We start from the raw sequence: 10,164 nt of genomic DNA, 5'->3' as shown, positions 1-10,164 counted from the left end.
TCGATCCCCACACCCCACGCCGACACGGCGCAGGGATATGCTGGCCGTGAGCCGCCTCCCTTTGTGAGGCGTCGGCTCGCGGGCGGTGCTGCCGGTTCTAACCGGCTCCAACCGGTCCCGGCCGCCTCCGTGGGCGGGGGCGGTTGACGCAGCGCGCCAGTGCGCGCGCGCGCGCCCCGCCACCAAGGCAGATGCCTCGCCTAGGGAAATATGTGGGGGAGGGTGGCAGCTGTCCCTGTTCGGGGTTTATTGGTCGCCCCTCCAACTTTTCACCACTTTTGGGCTCCTCTTTTTTTCCGGGGGATGTTGCCTTCATTTTCAGCCCGGAAGGGCCTTTCCTTCACGTCCTTCATCTTTTGTCATTCCCTCATTACCGCAAAGTCATCCATTAACTAAAAATTCTCGCACATCATCCTTCCTCTTTAATTGTTTATTGTAACAGCCATTGAGTGTTTGTACGTCATCAAATCTTGTTAATCTAGATTGCTTGAAACAGAAGGGGTCTCAGAGATTGACGTAACACAGCTGCCTGTTTTTGTTTTTTTTGGAAGGCGGTGTTGGTTTTGTTTTTGAGGATAGTGGTGGTGAGATAAAGTGGAGCGCTCCAGGGCACATGGTGATTTAAAACCTAGACCCCAGGACAGGGTGACACCCACTCTCTGGCCCTCTCTCACCTCCAGGGTTTTTAATTCTAGAATGTGTGCAGATGTTTAGGCAGTACATTCCAAAAGAGGTAAATGGAGTCTATTGGCACGGTATAGGTTAGGATGGCTTCTTAAAGTCTCTAATCTGTATTTTTTTAAAACCCCTTTGGTTCCTACAAAGGGCACTGGTTGTGGAATGGTGAGGGAGCAGGCCTGGGGGCCTTTAGCAAGTGAGGGTTCTGTACCCTGTGCTTAACCTCATAACTTTACCCACTTCCCACCCCCCCCCCCACCCCCAATAAAGCAGGGCTAGTTTAAGAGGCTGCATTAAAGTGATGTTAGTGAAGCTGTACTTGTTTAAGCAATCTTTTTCCTTGTAAGAGTGGAATATTACTGAGATGCCGATGGTTCCCCTCAGACGCAGTTTTGATATTTGCTCAGGGACTGGAAAATTTTTAGTAGATTTTTAGGACTGGAAGGAGGAAAAAGTGAGTTGGGTCACCTCATTTTACAAATGGGGGTTTGGGGGCCTGGGGAGTTTGGGATTTGCTTAAAATAAGACGCAGCTAATTAGTACCAGTGGTTATTCTTGAATCCAAGCATTCCAACCTCGTGGCACCTGCCTTTCTCTTCCACTTTTTCTTAGCACTAACCCCCCTTCTCCCAGGGCTTCTGTCAATCTCCTTGACTACCCTTCTCTAGGGCTTGGTGGGGATGGGAGACCTAGGCCCCGGTCTTGTCTGGGATCTCTCTCCCACTCTGGAGCCACTGAAATAAGAGCCCTGAAGTGCTTTAAGTAGTTGTCAGCATAGCTAACTAGTCATTTCCATTTTCCTTACACATAGATGTAGCATTTTCCTTATACTGTGAGAATGGCTGTGTTGTATTTGGCTAATTCCCCCGAATTTGGGGAAAGAGATTTGAATGAAGCTCAGCAGTCAGGAAACTTCGGTGGGGAGGTATGGCTTGCCAAAAAGACAATTCTTACTTTTTTTTCCCCAGTTGGTAAGTAAAAAATATTTTAGAGGTTATGAACACTGACCCCCTTTTTACTATTTATGCCTGAAGGTTTACTGCCCTCATCTTTCCTAGGTTTTGCTTCACAAATTAGAGGTCTCCAAAATACTGTAATTCCTCTTTCTTCTTGACATGGTGAGTCTCTTTTTTTCTGTAAGATAATTTAAACAAGATGGCCTAGATTTGCCATTTTATTTGGTGAGGAGATAATACATTTGATTATGAGCTTTTCTCCAATTCTTTTGAACCAAGGTTCTCTTTAACACAAAACTACATTTTCTTCAAGGCATCTTTTCTCTGGCCCTCGTTCAAGTTCCTTTTACTTCATAACATTCTAAGGCAGCTGGTCTCAAAACCTTGTTTATTCCCCTCTACCTCAGTCTGAAACCTGGTCTTTATTTGGGCCTAAGGGCACAGGTATAAGAGGGCTAATCCATTTTAGCTGATGGGTCACCTTGTGCTCCCACCACACCTTCAAAATGCCCAGGCTAAAAATAGGAGGCTCTTGGTTCTGGTTTCTGGCAATTACTCTCCGGACAGCGTGTGACCTTGGGTACTAACCCAAATAACTTCTCAGTGGTAATTTTCTTATGTGTAAAATGAGGAGATTCGAGGAGAGAAATGATAATGCGGTTTCTATGAAATGCAGTAAACAGAGATGAGAAGGGAACATGGAAGATTTTAGGCCTCCTGGCTGTAGCTCCAAGGAGGTGGGGCACTGAAAAGGACTGACAAATTTAGCACAAATTTAGAATCAGGCCTCTAGAGCTTCTGTCACCTAATCCTCCAGAATCACGTCAGGCCAGAAACCTCCAAAGAATGCTAGAATCTGTTCCACCTCCTCTTTTTAATAAGGCCAGTGGGGCTTAGTCAAGGGGCTTAAGAGAAATTTCTGAGGCCTTTTCTTTCTGGGTCTAAGGTTCAGAGACCAGTCTGAGTGAGTCTTCAGGGATACCTGGTAACCCCCCACACCTCTTTTCTTTATTTCCTCTAAGCTTGTGCTATTTAGCTAATCCTTTGTTGCCAGAGACAGTTTTGGAAATGCTGATCAGCAATAAAGTGAAGTGAAGTCACTCAGTCGTGTCCGACTCTTTGTGACTCCATGGACTGTAACCTACCAGGCTCCTCCGTCCACGGAATTTTCCAGGCAAGAGTACTGGAGTGGGTTGTCATTTCCTTCTCCAGGGGATCTTTCTGACTGAGGGATTGAACCCGGATCTCCCGCATTGTAGGCAGACTCTTTACCATCTGAGCCACCAAGGAAGTCCAGTCAACAATAAAAGGCAAGGGGAATCCCCACCCAACCCCCACCCCGGAGAACAACTTTCTCGTTTTCTAAAGACTCAAGAAATTTGCAGTTCCCAGCTCCCTCCTGCTGCCCACCTTCCCCAAGCTGATCTCGGGAATGATGACTGCGAAAAAGTTTGGCTCCCTCCTCTCTGCGCAGCAGCCAACTCCCACTGTAGGAAAAACCCACAGAGATGATGCAGCTCAGAGCTCCATTATGCAAAAGAGAGGTCATTGTTTTCTAGGGGATTTTGGACAGCTAAAAATGTACCCAGGGAAAATCTAAAATCAACCACTGAAATCCACCAGATACGGTTACCTCACAGAGAACTGTGGGCATTTCTAGCAAAGACAAGTTACAGAAACTAAAAATGGCTGTGTCATCGGCCTTCCCCAAACTATTGTTGGGAAGAGGCAGCCTGAGCCTCTCTCTCTCAGGCACTGAAGATCACTAGGCTGAAGAGTAAGGGAAACATTCTCCTCCTATCTTCCCTAGAAAAGCAGCCATCTTAAAGGAACAAAATTGTGATGTTTGCAGAGATGTGACTTGACATACAGACTTGTCATACAGGGTGATGAAGTAAGAAAGAGAAATACAGTGGAACCTAGAAAAATGGCATAGATGATCTTATTTGCAAAGCAGAAATAGAGACACAAATGTAGAGAACAAACATATGGATACCAAGGGAAAAAGAGGGGTGAGAGGGTGGGATGAACTGGGAGTTTGGATTGCCATATATACACTATTACACTATGTGCAAAATGGATAACTAATAAACTGTTGTATGACATAGGAAACTTCTCACAGCTCAGTGGTGAACTAACTGCATGGGAAGGAAATCCAAAAAAGAGGGTGTATATGTATATAAACATGTAGCTGATTCACTTTGCTGTACAGCAGAAACTAACACACCTTTGTAAAGCAATTATACTTCAATAAAAATTAATAAAAAAGAAACCAGGAACTCCCCTGGTGGTTCAGTGGCTAAGACTCTGTGCTCTCAATGCAGGGGGCTTAGGTTCGCTTCCTGATCAGGGAACTAGATCCCACATGCTGCAACTAAGACCCAGCACAGCCAGATAAATAAATAAACAAGAAAGAAAAGAATCCATCTTTAAGTGTAGGATGCAGTGGAAGAATTCTGTGTAGATAGAATTCTCTTTCTGGGGGAGAATATAGGCGAAAGTATCTTGAAAAAGAGGTTTCTCGTCTCCAGTCCAAGAACTCCATGCTGCTAGTTCCCTTCTTTAGTTTATTTGCCACATAATGTTCTTGGCCCTGGGCCCTGCAGCCTATTTGTGGATCTTTCCGGAAGGCCAGTCGGTAGCATCATGGGATGTAGGAGGACAGAATGACAACAAGAGGCAGAAGGCAGCTCTGTTTCAGCCTGTTTATCCCCAGCTTAAGGGCCCTTCACCGGCTTCACCCGGCACTTTCAGACCTTCCTTTCCTAGGCTGTTGCGCCCTCCCTGTGGCCTCTGCTCTTGTCCTGGCTAGCCTTGAGTGGAGACGGTTTGACCCCCTCCCTAGGCAGAGATCAGGGTCTCCCAGCTTTCTTCAATCCCTTCGTTGTGCCTGGTGCACCTGCAGGACAGGAAATCCAGTGGCAGCTTTCTTTTCTGTAATATTTATTGAGCACTGTGCCACACGCATTCCATGGATGCTCTCTTTTCAGTTCTTATGATCACCGTGTGAGGGAGATGCTGTTGTTAACCCCTTGGATGGATGAGAAAACTGAGGCCAAGACTGTCTCTCTTGGCATCACTAGTGCCTGGTACACACTAGAAGCTCAGAATGTGTCTATTAAATAATAATTAAATGAATACATTGGAATAGTATTTCTTTTGAAAGTGAAAGTGAAGTTGCTCAGTCGTGTCTGACTCTTTGCAACCCTATGGACTGTAGCCCGTCAGGCCCTTCTGTCCATGGGATTTTCCAGGCAAGAATACTGTAGTGGGTTGCCATTTTCTTCTCCAGGGGATCTTCCTGACCCAGGGATCGAATTCAGGTCTCCCACATTGCAGGCAGATTCTTTACCCTCTGAACCACCAGGGAATCCTTAAATTAAAAAAACAGAAGAGTGAAACAAACACACACAGTAGACTCCCAGTAAGTGCAGAGTGACTGGTAACCCAGCCAGGGAGGGGCTGTGAAAGGCCCCTATCCAGGAATGTCCAATCCAGAGACACTTGTATAAAGTGAACTCAATGGTTCTCTGAAGTTTCCTTGTTGCACTGTGTAGGTATTGGAGAGTGGTGGTGAGGAAGAAGGCAGTGATTAGGCAAAAGCTGATGTGCTTTGATAGGAACAAAATGCTTTCAGATGTGACATAAACATGACCACCCAGCAGGCTGGAGTGAAATGGCACTGAGCTGTACTGGGTAAGAAACTGCAGAACTTCTAGACAAAATGATCCACAGCAGCGGGGGAAGGGGGCACCGGAAGGCTGCCTTCAGTGTCCATGGAGCTCTGGCCTCCAGAGTGGAGGGCAGGTCTCACTATCGCTTCACTGGAGGACTCACTGTGGGAGGCGCTATATCCAGCCCTGACCTGTGCTGGGGGGCACTCTAGTTACTACCCTCTGAGGCCTGAGAGTGGACCTTCCAAAATAGCCTGGAGGGACTGTGAAACTTCCCAGTGGGCAGTATGCATGTATTCAGTCACCCACTGAGGTCCAGATGGATGCTGTGTTAGCATCACACACCCAGCACAAGGCTAGAAAACACTCCTCCCCTCCTATACACACACTCACACTCACACACACACACGCAGGTGTCCATTCTTTCTCCATACAGCTGTGGCCCACATCCAGCAGAGACCAGTCTCATGGAATAGGGGTAGAGATCACACAGCTCTAGGAACCTTGCCTATGTGCCTGTGTGCATGCTCGGTTGCTCAGTCATGTATTCCTCAGCACATGCCAGATAAAAACAGAAGCCTGTGGCACCATGGGTCTTTCTCCAGGGCTGATGTAATAGTAGAGACTTGAAGCAATTGAGGAGGAATGGACCTTTAGCCCTTTAGGTGATGGGAACTCACTAGAAAGCAAGAGGAGCAGGTGGGGAGACAGGAGCGAGGTCTGGGAGGACTTGAGTTACCTGGAGAGGGAGTTGGGACTTAGCTCTTTGGACAAAAGGATGGCTTTTGAGCTGGGAGAGGCCCTGGCTTTGGGTGGTATTGTGTAGCTGCTCTTTGCAAGGTGGCTGAGCTGGGAGAGGCGACAGAGTGGAGGGCAGCAGAGTCCATTGTCCCAGTCTGGGCCAGACATCATGGAGGCCTGGTGTGGGGTGGGTGGTAGCATGGGACAGGAGAAACAAGACAGGTATAGGTCTGCAGAGGCTCTCTGGGCTCCCCACACTGGCCTCCTCCTCAGCACCCCAGCCCTTTCCAGACTCATGTTCTTTCCTCTTTGTTTTTGGCCACACTGTGTGGCATGTGGGATCTTAGTTTTCCATCCAGGGATGGAATCTATGCTCCCTACGGTGGAAACGTAGTAACCATTGGACCTCCAGGGAAGTCCCCCCACTTTTTTAAGCATTCGTGTTCATTTTTACTTATTTATTTTTGTGGGGGACCGAACCCAGGTCTCCCACATTGCAGGCAGATTCCTTACCAGCTGAGTCACCAAGAATACTGGAATGGGTAGCCTATCCCTTCTCCAGGGGATCTTCTTGACCCAGGAATAGAACCAGGGTCTTCTGCATTGCAGGCGGATTCTTTACCAGCTGAGCTATCAGGGAAGACCAGGCACTCAATAGATGTTTATTAAAAGAAAGATTCTTTAAATTCTATAGTGCTTTACAATTTTCAAAATTCTCACACAGGATTTTTCCTGGTGGTCCAGTGGCTAAGACTCCAAGTTCCTGATGTAGGGGTCCTGGGTTTGTTCTTTGGCTAGAGAACTAGATCCCGCATGCTGCAACTAACAGCTCTCACAAGCCACAGCTAAGACCTGACACAGCTAAATAAATAATTAATTTTTTAACAATTTCACACATGTGACCTCATATAATCCCATAATAACCCTTTCCCCCCACCTTTGTATTGTCCTTCCCCCTTCCCTCTCCTCACTGGTAACCACTAGTTTGTTTTCATATCTGCGAGTCCAGACGCCTGTTCCTTACTCTCAGTGACACATCTGCCTGGAATGCCCCTCCCCCTCTCTTCAGATGACTCTCATTCTCATCACCCTGCCTAGACGTCACTCCTGGGAAAGGGCCTCTCTGACCAGCACATCCGAAGTCACCCTGCATCACCACCCCGCAGTAACTCTGTCACAACACAGCCTATATTGTCCTGCTTGAGTGTGTGTTTGGTAACACGTCCCCCTCTCTCCTCAGAGGGTCAAAGGGCCTCCAGGGTTTGCAGCCTGATTGGCAGGGAGGATGGGGTGCCACTGCTGGAGAATGAAAGGGGGACAGAGGGGCCTCAGGCTCATTCGTCATAGATACAGGAGAGATGGGTCTGTGCCATCCCTCCTACAAGCCCCGGCCATGGACAAAGGCGGGGGGAACTCCACAGAGATGTCCCTTGGCTTTTTTTGAAAACTTGTTTCTCTAAGGCCAGAGCTCATTCTGACCCCTGCATTCCCAGCTGCTGCTGCTGGGGAGCAGCTAACCTGAGATGGCGCGCAGCTTAGAATCCAGAGGAGGGAAGTGGGGGAGGGGAGAAGGAAGAGAGAACTTCCTGTGTCTTCCCCACTCCCCACAGACATCACTTCTGCTTGTGAGTTCCAGAAATGGAGAAACAAAATATTCCCCCCAAGAAGTCAGAGCATCCAGATAATTTCTGGGGAGCAGAAGTGGTGCACCCCCAATGCTTAGGTGCCCCTGGGCTTGTTTCAGCCCTGTTGCCCTGTACTCCAGGGGCGTGGGGCGGGGGAGCAGGAGTGGGGAGCATGCCCAACACAGTGACTGCACTCAAGAACCATAAAATGGTGGTAGAAGCTGTCATTCCTCTCCTTTTGCCTTCCCCCAAAGCAGGAATCCTGGGGCTCCTGGGAACATCAGTTGGGGGCCAGCCCTGGCATCTCATGGCAGCACAATGCCCAGCATGACTGCAGTTCTGACACGTCCACACCTGACGGGCCTTTGGTGTCAGAGTCTCAGGCTGCTTTAGGCCTCTGCAGCCTGCGAAAACCGGAGAACTGTAGACACAGCAGGACCTGGGAAGAGGGTGGAGCCAAGAACAGCGCTGGGAAAAGTATATGGGTGGAAATTTCCATGACTCTTCTGCCAAAGCAAAGGCTTCAGCTGAGGCCCAAGACAGAGACAGACCTGGGAGCTAGAAACTATCGAGGTCACAAAGGGTCACTCTTACTCATTCTCCCAGATCTTTGTCACCATCTGCCCCACCCTGAACCTAGGCCATAAAACTCAATCAGTTGTGTCTCCTCTATTCCAGCCCCACTTGATATCAGTCTCCTAGTTTCATGAGACATCTCACCACCTCTCCCTCAAGGACATGGCCAGCCTCCCAGCCAGTGGAAGCCCCTGCTTTAGGAGCTACATCGAGGCTCCCTGCCTCCTGCAGGAAGCCCTCCCTGCTGAATGGCCCATCCGTCCTGCGGTCACCCATGGCCATCATTGTCCAGTTACTTCCCCAGCACTCTTGTGATCGTGCCCTTTGCTCAGTGACTCATCTGTTACCCTCAGCTATGGTCTATGACTTTTATTGTTGTTTGTCACTTATCCTTGAAAACACAGTCCAAGTCTTCCTGTAGCCCTGCCTCAGCTCAAAATAGTGGTGCACACAGCTTGTGCAGCATCCACACAGACCATCCTGTGTGTCCTCCAGCTGGTGAGACTCTTGAGAGGCTCACCCCAGGTTCCAACTGCTGGTCCCCAGGATCCACCCCCAGCCCAAGCTGGCACTACCCCAGCAGGAGTCCAGCACGAATATTTACAGGCTTGACCTCTCTCCCCACTCCACCCCTGCCCCGTCAGAATCCTAGAGAGGATGAATGATGGGGACTCAGCCTGGGGTCCTGGCCACAGCCTTCCCCGGGGCCTGTGCGGCCATGCCCACTAGCCCTCAGCCCCAACCCAGCAACAAGGGTGTCCTGGAGCCAAGCAGGGGTCTCCTCCCTGTTCTTCCACTCAGTCGAAAGTCACCTTCCCTCAGTCCCCCAAAAGGCCATGGATCTCAACCCCCTTTGCACACCATCTGGTTCTATAACTCTTTGGCCTTTATAGAGGGGTCATGGAGAGAGTGGCCTTGAGAGTCCCACACACCTGGTCTCAGCCTGGCTCCCCCCTTGCTGGCTGTGCCCTGTGATGTGGCAAGTAAGTTAACCTCTCTGAATCAAGTTTATTCCTCAGTGAAATAGGGGTGATCTGTGTAGTACCCCCTTCTCAGAGTTGTGAGGATGTCCAGAGCTTAGTATAGTGCCTGGCTCAAATGATGCACCCTGAATATGGTGGCTGTCACCACCTTCCTTCCCCCGATTCCTGTACTAAGTAGGCAGCCCCCTCCCAACCTCCCAGGTCTGACTGGAGCCAGGCATATCTCAGGAAGGGGTTAAACACTGCAATGATTTCATCCTTGCCTTGGAGGAGGAAGGAGGCAGAGAAGATAACAAAATCAGGCCAGAGACTGGGTGGAATTTTCCAGTGCTCATAAACAGGGCCATCTGGGTTGCTAACTGTGGTCACCATGGAAATGGTCACGTGTGCCTGCCTTCTGGTTATTCCATCCTGGCTCCAGGCTGATGACACAAGCTCCAGGCCTCTTCATTGGCTGGCACATTCTCTTGCCACCAAAATCTAGCAGGAGATTGGCCAAGTGCAGTTACTGGGCTGGAGTTAGACCTTCCCCACGCCACTGCTGGAACCTGCTGGAAGCTGTTGTTTTGAACCAGAGGAAGATGGAAAGTAGGCTGCCAGAGATGTTGCCATAGCAACTGCTTTCCTTTCTGCTCTCCCAGGAGTTAACAGTTGACTTTGTAGTTGAAGTACTTTTCCAAAGGCTTAAGGAGTGGCAGCCATTTTACACTCACTTAAGCATCTTTGAAGGGGAATACTCTCATCATCCACAGTAGTCAAGGAATTTCTGAGCCTCTACTTATGGCTTTGGTTACCAGTCCACCCCTGCTTTCTTTTTGCAAAATGGGGTATTCATTCAGGACATTCTATCTTCTAGGGCTGGAGTGAGTTTGCAAACGGGCTTCCCTGGTGGCTCAGTGCTAAAGAATCCACCTGCTAATGCAGGCGATGC

Source organism: Muntiacus reevesi, chromosome 5 (assembly GCF_963930625.1).
Source record: "Muntiacus reevesi chromosome 5, mMunRee1.1, whole genome shotgun sequence".
NCBI classification, from domain to species: domain Eukaryota; kingdom Metazoa; phylum Chordata; class Mammalia; order Artiodactyla; family Cervidae; genus Muntiacus; species Muntiacus reevesi.
Note: the sequence above shows the minus strand (reverse complement) of the source record.